Source organism: Chroicocephalus ridibundus, chromosome 6 (assembly GCF_963924245.1).
Source record: "Chroicocephalus ridibundus chromosome 6, bChrRid1.1, whole genome shotgun sequence".
NCBI lineage: Eukaryota > Metazoa > Chordata > Aves > Charadriiformes > Laridae > Chroicocephalus > Chroicocephalus ridibundus.
In genome coordinates, this window is record NC_086289.1 from 54,574,754 (window position 1) to 54,591,857 (window position 17,104).

General features: G+C 37.6%; 1 protein-coding gene across 3 annotated transcripts in view; it reads right to left on the reverse strand.

Annotated features, from left to right (window-relative positions):
* The window catches only part of CLSTN2 (calsyntenin 2), a 377,450-nt gene that overhangs the window by 345,908 nt on the left and 14,438 nt on the right, over nucleotides 1-17,104 (reverse strand). Inside the window, exon 1 of one of the 3 annotated variants that reach the window (XM_063337607.1) lies at nucleotides 6,547-6,563. The exons of the other annotated variants lie outside the window; for them this stretch is intronic. The gene's annotated coding sequence lies outside the window, so the exon portion shown is untranslated. Of the gene's footprint in view, nucleotides 1-6,546; nucleotides 6,564-17,104 lie in introns of those variants that run through there. 3 annotated transcript variants of the gene reach the window in all.

A 17,104-nucleotide genomic window follows, 5' to 3' on the forward strand; every position in this document is an offset into this window, starting at 1 on the left:
TCTCTTTCCTCTTCTCCCCTGTCACACAACCCGCCCCCCCACACACACTGTAAGACATGATACCACATCTTGCTGCAACACGCAGGTGGCTCCATGTGTTTGAGCAGAAGGAAGAGCTCATTTCCAGCTTAAAATCTGCTTTAGGAAGTGAAACAGAAGGTTCATAACCTTTCCAGTACTAGGGGAACAATACATACTTCAATTTAACTTAATCAAGTCTGACCTAGTCTCCCACCTCATGCCGACCTTAAGTTGACCAAATTGAAACAAAGATGTGAACCTCTCTAGGTTAGTAAAATAAATTAGGACAGGGCTACCTAGCATTCTCTTCCTCATCTAGGCAAGTTCTCCGTGTAGTCCGGTGTCTATCACAACAGGCCTGACTTTCTCATGTAACAGAACTCCACAGCTGCCATCACACTTTCAGTTGGGCCTTGTCTGTTCTAGATTTTAATAGAATTAATATTATCACATAATGGTTAGCACTTATAAAAGACTAGTACAATAACCCTGCTCCCTTTAAAGACCAATTATATCCTACAGGCAACCTAACTAAATTTGACTATCTAATACAGAATAATGTGATTACTTAGTTTCATGCTAGACATGGACCTATAACGCAGAACGCTGAATGTTTCTTAAGAGGCTGTAACTGCAGTGTATGTCCGAATTTCTGTTGCTGTAGTAGGATAACAATATGTTTTCTTCAATGGCATACATCGCTAATGCTTCAGGAGAATTTTAGGTATCAGATGTCAACTAATATTGAAATCAAACACTTGAGAAATTAAAGCAAGCTTTTCAGATCAGTTCAAATTCATGTCTGAATTCCCAAATAGCTTTAATTGAAATCCAAACAACATGTAAACATATTTAAAAGTGAAGCACCTTGTGCAAATTCAAAAGAACAGTCACTGGTACCAGTGCTGCTTCACACTGTTCAGTTCTTTAGAATCTGTTCATATTCAGGCTATTGGGCACATTGAACAGGTCATGTTCTTCCACCGATTTGTTTCAGAAGAACAATATATACAAAAGTGTAAAATTGCTATTTCTGAGCTCTTAGGGATACAGCTCTTTGTTAGAATTTAACTCCAACAATTCAGTGGTAACGATTCTAACTGAAGGAAAGGTTATTTTTAAAAACATACACAGTAAAAAGATTAAGAACAGCTTCCCTATCTTGGCTAGGCAACCACTCGTGAAACCAAGGAGCACTCAGTGCACAACTTAACAGCAAACCTCTCAATAAATTACCACCTTGCAGAGAATAAGCTGAAGAGTCAGTCCTGCTAATACCATTCCCATCTTAATGATGATCTAAACATTTTGTCCTAGCACAAGGTTTTAATGGTGACATAGTAGCTCCAAGGCCTAATCTAACAATCTTCTACAACGCTCATTTCCTCTCCTGGAACTTACAAGACAGCATTTATGATCCTTCCTTAAGGAACCACAAAACCAGAGAAGAAAGCTATAGGACACCTGGGCCATCTTTACAAAGATTAACTATATCTGCTCTGAAATAAAAGCTTGCAGAGTAGTTCTCATCATTTGTTTGCTATCGTCTGGTTATAGCCCCTTCATGACGTGCAGTGGTATGACAAGAAATAGGTCAGACAGATATTCCCGATTAGCACGGATTTATCCTTTGTGCAGCCCATTATAGAAAATACATTAATATTTTTAAGAACATTATTAAGTTACAGGAATTAATTTAAAAGAATTTAAGTTTCAAAATTTTAATTAAAGTTACAGAAATAACTTCTGCTAGCATCTGCTAGCATCACAGCAAGAAGACTGTGACAGGTAGACGTAGTGCTTAGCAATATCGTTTAGTGATGGTTTTTGTCAATGTTAGGTTGATGGTTGGACAAGATGATCTGAAAGGTCCCTTCCAACCCAGGCGATTCTATGATTCTATGCCTCTGCATTAACGACTGAATTTTGGCACAAAAGCCACAAGCAGTCTAAAGACTTGTTTCAGTCCCTGTTATGCTAATTATGACAGTCAAGGGTTGTTAAATTATGCTATTATTAACAGTTAACACTTAAAATTGTTGATAGACTATATAAGGTAAAACAAGCTTGTAAATAGACTATACAGTACTGAGAGGTCAGACCAGTGATCTTGGCCCACAAGCTCTTCTGCTGCTGAAGTCATCTACATCACACACTCCAGCATTTGAACGAGTTCCTTTTGCCCTTTCTTTGCAGGGAACACTTTAGTCTCTATATCTACAGTCAGATTTATTCAGCTCAGCTATCAAAATGCAGTTACAGATTTCTTCACACGGCTCTAAAGGTCAAAACCATGCCTCTTCGGCTCAGGTCACACGTGCTGCTCTTCTATTGTAAATCAAGGTCAAGAAACTTACTTTCCTCTCATGCAAGAAGAGGAAACAGTTAATTTCACAACTGACAGCAAATATGAGATGTAGCACAAACAGCAAACAGTAGCAGTTTAGCAAATTTGGTATTCACTTCCCTCCCCACAGATCATTTCTGGTGGTAAATAAATACTCTATATAAAGTTACCTTCTTATGCCACATAACCAAGGCGAAACTATTTTTGTTTACAGAAAATATTTATCAACATTATATGAAAATACTTCTCTATTCCAACCCCCATGTTTTCTCATGCAGTCTTTTACCTACAGCACTTCAATTTGTGTGCCCTTGATTATAAATTATAAACAGGTAGTGCATGTGAACTAAGTTCTCCTTCCTTCTCAGAGAAAATCAACCTGAATAATTAATTACCAAAAACCTACCTGGTTGTTTCAGTAGCATACTGGGCAAGTTCAAAATTTTTCAAACTCATTATTTCATAATCTAAACTTAAGCCAGGATCCAACACCACTTACTTTAGCTGTCAAAAAGAACAATTTGTTCCATCTTCTCTAGATGACCCTTCTTCCCTGTATAAATATTGATTAGAGAAATAGCTTAGAGACAATTTCTAGACAGCTGACGTTTGTAAATGGGTTCCTGCTACAAAGTACACTGCCTAGGACTATGTACCATATGCAGTTTAGGCTGAAAAAAAAGCTCAGTAGAAAAGCCAATAAACATACAGATTCAGGATCTGCAGTAAAAGCCAGGCACATAAAGGCAAAAGAGCAACACTAAGCATAACACTGAAGTTTTCAGCTGGGCAGACCTGCTCACTCCAGAAATTGTGGATTTTGTGGGCAAACTGAGTGACTATCCCAGCATCTAGCAAAGCATATATAAGTATTTCAGCCTGCCGAAAGAGGACCAGAGACCAGTTAAACATTTGGGTTATCAACAGATTCACCACTGCACTGCCATACTTTACAATTAGGTTATATGACAGTAACTAAAATAAACATACATTTATTGAAATCCAGCTAACATCAGTGTACTGCCCTACCCAACTAGGTCAAATGTAATAAACAACTTAGCTAAAAACATTTAATGAATGAACACTGAAATCATGTTTACAGAACAAAATATGGTTAACCCTTAATTCACGACAGAAACAGATACCGAAGGTCAGCACTGAAAAGATCATCAACCAGTTGCGACTATATAGAAGGGCCTGGACACTGCAACTGGATCAGGAGAGATGAGATCTTCAACCATTCAGAATTTCTCTGACCTTTACAAAGTTCCAAAGTGGCAGAGAAACCACTCCACAACAATCGGCCTGAGATGCTACACAACACAACTTCTGATTTAACACATTCAACTCTGTTCTCTGAAAAGAGGAATTTATATTATCTTGACCTGTGTCCAGGACACTGTTTTGTGATGGAGAAGGAAAGTTAACCACTGACAAAACCACCCATTTGACTCTGTAGCATTATTTATAGAGGAATACATTAGATTTAGCAGAGGAAAATAAGTAATAGATTTCACATACAATTTGGAAGCTGAGGGTTACAATTACACTTTTCTTCTATTATAGTTATTTTCACTGCAAGACCTTATTTCCTACCTCTTATAGAATTAGATACTTCCACTGATGAATTGGTTAAAAAGCTTTCTACCCCTATTTCAATTTATTTACTCAAGAGACACTAGAATAATAAAGAATAATGCTTCAGCAAGGAAAATACTCATTTTCCAAAAATATCTAAATACTTTTCATATGCACAGCTGCATACGATCGCATATGATACATACATGTAAGAGCCATGAGAAAAAAGCAACCGAGATGTGTTCAAAGCAGAAGATTCATCTTCACAGCTTACGCTACCATGCTGCACAAAGTGTGTAGGCAAGCATACCATGCTTGCTTATGAACAAGATGTCAGAGAGTGCCCACTACACACCAGTCTTCTCCGATGTCAATTATCTCCAACACAAAGTTGCCTCCTACCGGGAAGCGAATGAATGTAGTCTCAATGTGAGATGGCTCTTGTGTAACCATATACTAAAGATTTGGGGTGCATATTTCCATTGCATCTTGGACCTTATTTTGTATGGAATTGAACCAAATTAACTAAAAGCATGATATTAAGTGAAAGGGTGCTAGACCTTCCTGTGAAGACTCAGGCAGAAACAAAGCAACATCTATACATTGCAGCTTAATCCCGTGGAGAGCAGCAAATGCAATCAGTATTTCCAAATGAGTGTCCAGAGCGGGTCAGAGATAGCACTTGCACTTGTGGAGACCCTGGGCAGAGATTAAGCTTTGAGCTTCTCCTCCTTCTCATTTGCAGAGTAGATCACCCACACTGATACTCCTTCTTAATCTGGTTCAGAAGCCAGCAATGGTTTGGGCTGTTTGTCTCCGCTACCCATTCACACACCTAGCACCTCTCGCTGGGATATCGGGAGATGCCAAGTTCTGAGCCACATGTCTCTCAAAGGAGGAAAAAAATTTATTTGTTCCCTTACTCATGCAACAGAAATCGCTGCACAACAGACACATAATATGTTCTTGCAACACGCGAGAGGCTTTAATGTAACTTTGCCAGCAAGATTAGGGATACCTAGTCAAACTCCTGAAATACCACATACTCTCCCCAGCCCAGTATAATCTTCTCTACCACATACCGTATCACTGGATCCTACACCAGGCCAAGCAACCACCTGTGGTACATTGGATATGAGAACAGGGGAAGTGATGCACCGTGGCACCTGCATAGTAGGCAGTACATCTAGAGCGATAGGGAAGCCTAAAAAGCGATTTAAATGAGTAACTCCCACACACATTCCATCAGAACTAACAGACCTGCATTCCAGTTTTCATACTGATGTGCTTTAACATCACAATTTCAGTTGATTTTCCATCAATTTTCCCAGTTATGAACCATGAAGACAAGGCCTAAATGTCTTAGAGCATACTCCTCACTGAAGGTCGACAGGATTTGTCCTGAGGCTGTGGATATCAATCACCAGACATAACACAGGACTGGATAGAGTACCACTTCCCCACTTTTCCAGCATTTCAGCTTCAAGAGTCATATAAGCAGCTGCAAGAACATAGCACATGACAGAAGGTGACCGCCAGCAACATGAGATAGCAAAGATGGTCCACAAATCAGGTATAAGCCACCACAGCAGGCTGCAACCATATCTCCATCACCTAATTTCAAAGTAATGGTGTTGATCGTGTGCTCACATTTACATAAATACACTATAAAAGCAGACCGGTATTAAAGTGGACATAGAAATGTATGTAATAGAACTGCTATTTCCATTCCCTCTCCACCCCAATAATACATCATGACATTAAAATAAACTTCTAAAACCGTAGATTGATCCAAAAAACACAAGACAACCAATCTTCACTGGAAAAATCCCTACCTTGATGTTTTCAGAGAAAAGTTTTGCTCTGTTCGGCAAGATTACAATTACCTTGGGGAGTTTTAATCACTTGTATTCTTATGGTCTCCTTTCGATCATATCATAGCGAAGTCATTTCAGATCAATACATTGCCCAAGAAGTCAAAAGAAGTCAAAGCAAAGGGTTATTTAGACATACCATGTACTATTATTAATCCTCAGAAGGAACTACTTCTCTACTCGCAAAGCAGAGATAATACAGGGACAGCTAGATCAAAATTGAAAGAAATCACTTAGTCCTTAAAGTTAATTGCTTCTCAGTACTTTCTGGGTTTTTTTTCCCTACTACAGCTGACCACAGATGGCCTCCATTATTTCGCGTGATTAGAAACAGAATTTAATTTCATGAACATTTTATTTAGGAGTGATTAAATTTTAAATCTTTTGTGGTTGCCCTTCTACTTTGTTTTAGGAAGGTTTTGAGAAGAATAATGTCCACCCTTGCAAATAACTATCTGACCGGGGAAGGGGAAGAGAAGTTCATGGCAGTTCATGAATGAGAAAAGGAGAAAGATGAGAGAAATCCTGAAATAGTCAAACTGAAGTTTAAGCCTTTAAACTTCTTTAAGTCTACAAAGAATGTCACATAAAGCTGCAGTTACCACCTAAGTTTCTAAAAATTCCCATAATACTAAATAAAGTCTGACATTATGAAAAACTACGAGTCTGCAAAGCATCTCAATGTCCTTAGTATTTCTGTAGAAATCTATTTAAGTTATGACTTACAAGTTAAAGTGTATATATTTTCCCAGTAGCAAATTGGAAATCTGCAGACTCTGTTTCAATGACAGCATTCAATTTTGATTCCGCAACACCTGCAAAAACAGGTTGAAGTAAGAAAAAATTAATTCTTTGCTACAGAAAAATAGCTATTTTGGATTAGTAAACCAGGACTAACAAAAGTCTCAGACAACAATGCTGTGAAGAGTTTTACTCTGAGTCTTCCATATGTTTAAAAGACAGTCATATGTTTTTCTTTGGTTGTGTATCCATACACAACAGCAGATGCATCCAAATTCCTGCTTTCAGAATCCACACCAAAATTTTAAAGCTGTAATTACTCATATCCTCTTAGCAGAAATTTTGAATTCACTGGAATACTGATTCCTTACTAATTCAGTTAGTGATCTTTACACGGTTATCAAGATTTTCACTTTCTTCCACCAAATATTCTCTCCTACTTATCTTTACTGTTAATTTCATGGACTTGAACGCCTCAATTCTGCTTTTAAAGGCAACAGGATAATTGCGTCCACACTATTTGGCAAAATTGGTTCACAGCTGCAGTAATAGGAGTAATTGTTTAATGCAACTGCCAGAAAAGTGTATTTTGGAAGAATACAGACCCAGCTGTGTCAGGTGTTGCGCACGGCCCAGCCGATAGCATGAATAATCCCATGAAAAACAATAAGGCAATTTACAGTTTCTTGAATTAAGCATATCCAGAAGGCCTGAGCCCCAAGAATGCTTCAGACAAGTAGATTATTCACAGAAAAACCTGTGAAGACCAAAATTTTGAAGAGAGAACATACTTCAAAACCATGTCAAGCAAACAGAAACACTACAAGAGAAAGACATCCAAGATGCCACCACGTCAACCACAACCTAGAGCATTTCAGATGCGTTCTTTGAAAATATTTTATTTACCTTTCCAGATTCGGCCACACGTCTTACAGCGTTACATGGTAACATCAGACCTTATCACTGGGGAATAAGGAAAGAGACAAGCAAACAAACAGAAGCAGACCACAATGATCAGAGCATAGAAAGCTAGATCAGTTAGGGCAGCCTTGTTTCCTAGAGCAAGAGCTGACCCTCAATGCCTTTCACTTGTTTCTCTGCGTCATATTCACTCCTCAAAATCAGACTGCTATGAGCAGACCAACTGGAAAAAATCTTAACGCTGACAGTAGTATTAATTCACACACACACACACAAGTTTAGAGCACAGCATCGTGCTAATCACAGTCTACACGCTCCCATCTGTTTCTGTCCTACTTCTGCACTGCCCATGCAAAATCTTAAAGCCCATGCTCATTTGTGCTTTATACTGCAGGCATTTGTGCATCAAGGAGGATGGGTTAGCATCAGCTGTCTTTTAACATAAACTAGAACATCTCTTCAGGAAGATGAGGACATTTCCATGCCAATAGTCTTTGTGTGTTTCCCATAACCTCTCCTTGCCATCCCATCCAAGGAACTCACAAAATCTCTTACCATTTATTTAAAGTAAACCCTCCAAGCATCTCTGGACAAAAGTACCATTGAATACAACCACGGAAACACGCATAAAAATATAGAAGCTATGTACATGCAATAGGCCTCTGCTTTGGGATAGCTCATACATTGCCTATTCTACTTAGCCCAGATGACCTGCACTTTAATTAGAAAGTTTTAACTACAAAAACAAAATACATACAGTGTAGAGAGCAAATTCTTCTTTTTCTTCCTTTTATGAAACCACACTCCCATTGCCACACAGCTTCCCCAAGAAACTAGAAATTCCATTTCTGTTTTCTGCTACCTTTAGTACCTTTCCACACCTGCTTGCCTTTTATTTACATCTTAGCACCTCTTTCACACAGAGAACACTGATATGCTGTTACTATTTTTACAGCAGTACTTGAACCACTGGCATGAAATTGAGGAGTATATCTAATACAGAGGCTTTCTGTTCTATCCACGACAAACTTCTTTGCTGAAATTAAACTCTCCCTTCAGAAACTGCAAGTTCTGCTTGAATGAGGACTACAAGTAATCCCTTGCTATATTAGATGATATAACACAGGGCGCACAGTACCTCTAGATAATTGCAGGGCAGGATACAAATGAAGATTAATCTTTTTTCACTTTGACATGAAGCAAACAACAGCTGGGGGTTTAAATTATATCATCAAATTCACCGAGACGTTAAAAGCTTAACAGTATTAACACTGATATTCAATTTTTAAGTGAAAGAGTACGTGTTCACTAAGGTGCTAACAGATTATAACAATTTAGGGAGAGATGCACCTAATATCTTGTGCTTTGCTCTTACTGCCAAAGCTTTTACTCATCAAGAGTCAATTGTCATTGCTGCTGCTCCCACCCCTTCTCTCAAAGAACTGTTATGCTTCAGGAAATGGTTCATCGACTGTACTTTGTTAAGCAAAGGAACACCCAAAATACATAGATTCGTATTGGGAAAGCTGCTAAACAATTACACATGGGTTTTGATTACCAAAGATGTTTACTTTTATTAAAAACGTTATTCAAATTTGAACACGGACTGAACATTTCACACTGCCCTCAGTCAACAGCTATATTTTCACCTTCCAGCGGGCTACAAGCTAAGCTGTAGCCTCATGGCACAGTGTGTGGCAGAAGAATCTAACCACAGAATTATCCCATTTATCATCCCAATTATACCTTAGAAGCTGCTGCATTATCATCAATATCTGCATCAAACTCCAGGTGTCACTACAAATACTCAGGCAATGAGCAACGTCAGCATGTGGAAGACAGAACTACCCAGGCAGAAATCAATGGGATATTACTTTTTACCCCCTTTTCAAGATCCTGATCAGATGAAGAAATACCTGTGTTCGATCCTTACATTTGAGGAGGCCCTCAGCTGACGTGACGTGCAACTCCACAGAGCTGCTTACAGGACCCTGAGAACAACCTAGGGTTGTTCTTTCTCATCAAGCGCAAAAAAACATTTCATGCAATATTTTTTAAGAGACATGTGAAAGGAAAAAAGGAAGCACCCTTACATAGCACATATATTCAGAGACCTAAAAGACTAAACAGAAAATAAGACATTTGGTAAGATGCGTTATGGAAACACTAACTGTTGAAACACTCTAAGATATGGCCAGTTGTGACCAACACCAAAGGAAGCTATCACGACAAGGTCATAGTGTTCACAGAGTGCCCGCAAGACTGAAACCACCTAATGTCATGATAAAACAAGGACAATGGTAAGAAAAGACTCATAGGAAAGCCATCCCATAAAATTCATTTGAAAGCAACCCTAAATCCAGTTGTGAATGTATGGGTTTGTATTAATAGTGTTGGAACATGGACACCAGAGAAAAATGGTTATTTAAAATAAACCTGTCCAGCATCTTATCAAGGAATAGGGAATAGTGACTGCAAAGAGAATAAACATTGACCCATATTCTTCACTGACATACAAATTGTTTTTTCATCCAGTGTGGACAAGATCGAGGTAAAATCCCCTAGCTTCTTGCTACACAGCTACAAACACCTAAAGCAGCAAAAACGGGTAATTAGAACCTTTCACAAATTAATTTTTCTAAAGAGGAAAATGTATTTCTTTCCCACAGATTAAATAAACTATTCGATTCAGATCCGAGAGGCCCTTTACATTTAAGAGCAACAGACTTTTCACTGCATTTGTATAAAATTTCTCAGCAGGAAGCTTTGTTGATTAAACATTCAATTACCATTGAATATCACTACAGCCTTATCTTGTGGTGGTGTCTGAGAATGAGTCAATTCTATCCCACCACTAAAGCCTGTAAATTTTTTCTTGACTGAATTTCTATTCCGTACTTGTGGAAATGACTAATACACTCAGCAGTAACACTTTTTTGCTCACCGTAATAAAAAAAAACCTCCACCAAAAATCCACAAAAGCCCAAATACCACGGCCAGTTTAATCAAACCCAGCACATTTTACATGTCCTAAAATGAATGGGGAACTATAGGCAGGTGATTGGAAATGCGAACAGCAGCTTTCCCTTTTTATTTATATACTCTGTTCAGGTTTGTTCACCTTGAATGTTTCATCACAATTTAGAACTTTACCTAAACAGTTATTTGAACTGTGACTACACTTATCTGGTAGAAAAATGTTGGAAATACAGTAAGCTCTTACCAGAACCCTTCAAATAATTTCAAAACAGTCACCTAAAAGAAGGATCATGTAAACATGGTGTTGTCCCACTGGTTAAACCACTACAAATCTTGATTGTATTCATAGGATCATAAGCTACTTCAAAATTAACTTGGCTTTTTTGTTTAGTACTATATATTCTTAGTTAATGAAAGCTAAATTCAACAGCAGCATTCTGACTGCAGAATAATTGTCTACATGGAACAAAGAAATATCATTATGCTGATATTAAACTATGCAGGATAGAAGAATAAATCCCCTACATAAGCCATAACAGAACCATAGTCGTCTTTATTATCTCCTCTAACTGCATGCTATATGAAAGCCTGCATCTCAAATAGCAGAGAACTAGCTACAAAGAGAGCAAACAGTGATATGAGCTGTAATTTAAGGTAAAAACCGTCTGTTCGCAGACTTAAACCAAAAAACAGAAAATCTGCAGGAGAAAGCATCTCCATGCAGCACAAAGAAGGCATCACCTTAAAGATTTATTTTCAAATGAAATAAATAATATATTTTGAAAACAAGAGACAGCCATGATGGGGAAAAACTTCTAAATTATTAAAAATATGAACGGACCTAATTTTTTTTTTCTTCTGAAGACTAAAATAAAGTTTTGTCTTAATTTTGTTCCAAGACCTCTTCTCAAATAAGAAGCTATCCCTGCTGTTGCACTCATGGCTATATTATACCCCCTTGTACTCTATGAAGAAAAAAATTAATTTAAGAAATTAATTTTTAAATGGCTCACACATTATCTTAGGTCCCCTCTTTTATCCTCATGAAGCGTTACATGCCAAACTTGATTTCACAAAAGGACAGAAAGGGAGCTTAAAAGGATGGAGACATTATCCTGGTGCTTATTTTTGTATGTCAATGTAAACAATTAAATCATATTTATGAAGTCTTGATAAAGCAACACAGTACTTCCATCTGAGCAGTAGTTTCTACCACTTACTGCTTTTTCTACATTAATATTTCATTATATTAAAAAAAAAAGCAACCAAACAAAACAAGAACAAAGTCAGCAGTAAAATAAAATATGAGAGAGACCAAAGAGTCTTTTCGGGCCTCATTTTCTATTCATGGTGTGTAGTTTAACAAATAGTGTGTCTGTGTTTGATTTTATTATGTTACCGTGTGACCTGCAGAATCTCAGGAGACCAGCTAAGAGAGATGAACATTATTCCATTAGTGAGAAAAATCAATAATAGTAGTTACACGCTTTATGCAGTCTTTTGCTAAACTTCTATTTTTATACAACCTTAATTCATACTGAATTTTTAAGGAGAAGAATGCAAAAGAGTCCTTAGCTTTCCCTAGCCAAAAAAGTGAAAGAAAACTATGTTCCATCCAAAATCAAGGCCAAGAGTCTTGTTGTTCTGCATAAATACATAAAATGCAAACGTAAATAGCATCTGTGTTACAATACAGGGTTGCTGTTGGGGGTTGGTGGGTGGGTTCCCCCCCCTCCCCCTTTCAAACAATTCTTATCTATAAATTCATACCTATTAGGAATAACATCCACATTTTACGCTATCTAGAAATGCTAAACTCTGAAAACCTTCACAAATGGCAAGTAGAGATAACAAGAGCCAAGTGTTCTGCCTGGGAGAAAAAATAAAAATAAAATATTAGCCTGTAAGCTTTTCTTCCATTTCTGTTTTCTTTGGCTCCGTTATTTCTTTTGCTAGAGGAGAAACCTAACCATAAATTGGGGTGATAGGAAAACTAGCAAAACCCTAAGAATAAAAATATTCTTAAAGCTCTGAACACCAGTTTCCAACCACTGGATTATGACTGCATAGTAAACTGAACATTCGCACCTCAGTAACGACTAGACCCCCAGTCACCAATTGGGACCCCACTGTGAGAGATAAAGGCTAGCATATTTTAATGACATTGTAAGGATATAATATATAAAAAAAAAAAAAAGAAAGAATGTTAGCTTGATGTATACTGCAAGAGTAACTCACAAACCAACAATTAACAGCAATTTTTACCACGTTTTTAAAATTATTTTTGAAATGCACACTAATATTGCAACTATTAATATCAGAGCAAAAAAATAACATAACATGTTTCTCAGATGGTGTGGGAATGCTTAGAATAATGGAATTACCATCTTCTCCTTATGAAAAACTGCAAAGTACAAAGACATGTAAGTTTGGAGAAAAAGCCACTGTGCTAAATGCACCACCACCAAGGGCTGGGAAATCACTCATACATAGGACTGCTCTGTTTATTTCCCTAATTATTGCTCTTTCCTACCCAATTCTGTTCATAAACAGAATGCACATAACTTGCTTAATTATCCATCGGTTGCTATGACACTATATAAGAAAGCTGAGAGAGGCCTTTTTCTCTGTTGAATGTGGACCAAGGGCACTCACAGTGCTTGCGACAGAGAAGCTGCAAAAACGTACGCTCCAGGAGAAGCTTTCACCCTTTACCATCTGGAGAATGAGCCAGGATGCTGCTCAAATCCTTTCACAAAGGCAGCAAATGCACCTTTCAGCCCCAGCTTTGTCACAGTCTGGGAAGAGGAACGGGCTCTGAAGACCACTGCAGGAAGGCTGCAGCCAGGACCATTAACCATCGGAATGCCTGGGTGCAGAGCCGGCATGCTCTCTGCTCCAGCTGAGGGATGCAAGCTGCATACGCTCTCTTCTTGAGATGATCAAAATAAATAAATCAGCTGAAAAAACAGCCTGGTAACGTAGAACAGATGACAGGCTGATATTCACAGAATATGGCTCATCTCTTTACAAAGTGCAGAATTTAAAATAGAAACTGTATCACCTCTTTCACAAAGAATAAGCAGCAAAGGAAAATAAACTTCAAGCACAATTCTGCCCATGGAATCTCACAGAACCAAGATGGAAACATGAATACCAGCAAATCCATGGTGTCTCATGAGTGATGTCTTAGCCCTGCACCCAAAGCCTTCTTCCTTTCCAGTGCCATGTTTTGAGGCAAATTCTAATAAAAAGTCAGCTTATTGAGAAATATGGGTTTATAACCTCCTGGAAAAACCCAGAGCATACTGGTTTGTACTGCCTTCGACCCTAGTCTTGATTTGCAGAGCATGCACTATTACAATTTTACAACTGAAGGCCAGTTTTGATCCCTTTACTTTCAACTTCATTCACAAGCCACCCCACTGACTTCAATGAGGAAAAAAAATAAATAAGAAAAGGCACCAGCCTTCATAATTACAGGACTTAGTATCTGATGCATATTAAGCCCAAGGGCCATCTGATTACAGAACAAGCCATAAATATTGTATAACAAAAAGGCAGGCATTACTTGATGTTAAAAAGCTTGTCTTTTCACCAAGTCATTAAGAAATGCGTAAGACTTATCCAGATTGTCTGCACTTCAAACTATTTACACATCTCGCCTGCAAGAATTTCAAATGAAATATTAATACATTATCAAATCCATCATTCTCATTTACAGAAACAGTTGCCAAAACCTAATCAGTCCATTGCTCTATGGATCCATCAGATCTACTTCTAAAAGGAAATGAACAGCACAGTTCAACTCCATATACAAGAATTTATTATATTCAGACTATGCAAGGTATGTGCATGCATAGAAACAATACAGGGGATGTAGTAATGAAACGCAAAAAATTTTTACTTGAGTGCTCAAATCATATTACAGTTTTCTTCAAGAAGTCAACTCAAAATGGCAGTTTCATGAGTCACTCTTCCAAATGTATTTAAAAAGAGCTAACAGCATGAAAATCCTTTTTTAGAGTAGAGTTTTTATAAAAGACTTAGTAAATACATTTAAATTCTAATCAGCGATATATACACCTTAAGTAAGCTTAAGCCTTGGACTGAGTAATTTCCCTCAGTAGCTGGTGCAACATTTTGCATGAGAGGTTTTTGAGTTAGAACACAAAAACTGCACAAAATGCATGCAGTGAATTTTGTCCTGCTATCAGCTGCATTCAGATGTATGGGTGATGAAACTTTTTTAAATCCATCCTCTCTTTAGAAGGGAGCACCGTGCTGAGAAACAACCTTGTCCATCAAACAAACAGTAAGCAATCTTAAACTCAGAGTGTTGAGCAAATCAACTCCCTTTTTAGTCTTTTAATAACGCAATTCTCCTTCTGCAAAAGCTATTTTCATAAATCCCACTTAATTTTAATATCCTTGCCAATTGCTTCATGATACTAATTACTTTTGTGAGGATGCAATCAAAAGTTCACCAGCATGAGCTAGGAATGACAGCAACGATCTCCTGTGCAAAAAGCTTTATCGCTTAGTTTCACTGAACTCCCGAGAGTCAAGGATTGTATCACTGACTGAAAGGACTTGGCAATTAAATAGGGAACCTGAACAGGTTGTCAGCATCTTAAGAACAAGAGGATGGCAAAAGGTCTAGGTAGGCTAAAGGGCCTTTTCCAGACACATAGGAAAAATTTGAGCCTAGGACATGCATAAAGCCAGCCTTTCTAGTACACTCTCCCAGCCTCTAACAATATTAATCTCGAAAAACTTCTTAAACCAGGAACAATATCATCACTGTTGTCTTCTCATGCACATTACATATGTTTGCTAAAATAAAGGGCAGCTAAAACTAACGCAATAAAGACTTTCCAACACATCACTAGCAACCACATAACTTGGCCAGGTAGTAATTTGATAACACAAGACTTGTAAAGAATATTGACTCAGGTAAAGACCATTTTTTTAAAATAAATGAACTCTTTTATTCTTTTCTACTTTTCTAAAATCTAAAAAATAGAAGTTCTACTCTGTAATCTTAAGAAGCCATAAAATATGCTTAAGAAGCCATGAAATGCGCAAATAGTCTCTCATTACACTTACCTGAGTTACAAAGAGGGTATAAGACAAGCCCCAGGAGACTTCAGCCCACCTACCATGACTTTTCACGGGAACAACTCACAAAGAGGAGAGAGGCTGCAAATTCTCTTGACTGTGTAGAAGTCAAGTTATTTTTAAAAACTGAAGACAAAAACCAACTTCACAATTCGACAGGAAAGAGAAACATTAGGTAAAGAAAGTGGAATAAAGGCAATTATAATTCTTAATTACCTTTCCAGGCTATTCATTGAATGTTGGTACTCATGAATAGCAATCAATACTGCATTCTAGTGATTTGTTATGCAAATAAAGCACTTCAGCAGCATTATCCCATCCAAAAGTTAATACCCTTAACAAAAACTCAAAAAAATATCTATTTGCCCTTATTATAAAGGAGAAAGAAAGAAAGAACACAGAGAACTTTACTGGAATTTGAGCTAGTTCTACAAAGGTACCTAGTTACATTCAGGAACAATTCCCACAATTTGAAAGAGAAGATTTTGATACCTAGATGCTTTTGAAACACCAAGCCCAAATTCACATAAGACAGTTTGTTCAAGAATTAGAGCAAAAAAAGGGATAATTAGCACATGTAAAGTGAGTTTATAGTCTTACTATACTAAGAACAAAACCAGTATCTCCACTTTGAATGAAAACCTAACAAACAAATCAACAAACCACCCACTGATAGTGGTGGCATTGAAGCCTGGTCTGAATACAGAGGAAGAACAGACAAACCTCATTGAATTCTTAACTAGAAATTCTAGGAAGATGAGATGAGCCATGAGTCCTTAGCTGTTTCCCATTTCTTATCTTAGCAGAGATCAACAGTTGCTAGGGCTGCTGGCTCATACCTTTCTTATGCACACGTGGCAGGATTTTGAATACAGGCACATGTAAGTGTACAAAGCCAAATTTTACCCTTGCACATTATTTCCACTGATATTCAGAAATACCACATATGCAGCTGCACGCTAAACACACTATACACAGCAATTCATAAGTAACATCAAGTTAACCCTAACTCCTGCAGCCAGGAGCTGATGAGAACTTATTTTAAAATAACCCCCTGAAAAGCATTCTTTATTTCTCTACTGTTCAGCTGAAGTCTGTAGTATTAATAGAACACGTTCATCTCCAGCAGCAGTCAGGCGTTTTACTAGTCACATAGAAGTTTCACTTTACTATACACACACCTAGACATAAAGTATTGCAAGTACCACTGGTAAATCTTCTCCACCATTTCTACAAATACAAAGGAGCATGATCCCACATGGTTTGTTGGGTTTTCAAGCATATTACCTACTATATTTCTATTTTAGGTCACAAAATGTGCAGAACATTGTTTCCTACAAAGGCTATGAAACACGGTCAACACAATTTCTAGTCGACATTCTGAACTTCTGTGTGCAAACTTGCAGATAAACAACTGTCCGCACACAGGGCCTGATTCAACTCTTCTATAGTTTGTGAAAAGATCCATTGATTTCAACACGAGCTGATGTGTCACTGAAGTATGTGTATACTTCAGAATAAT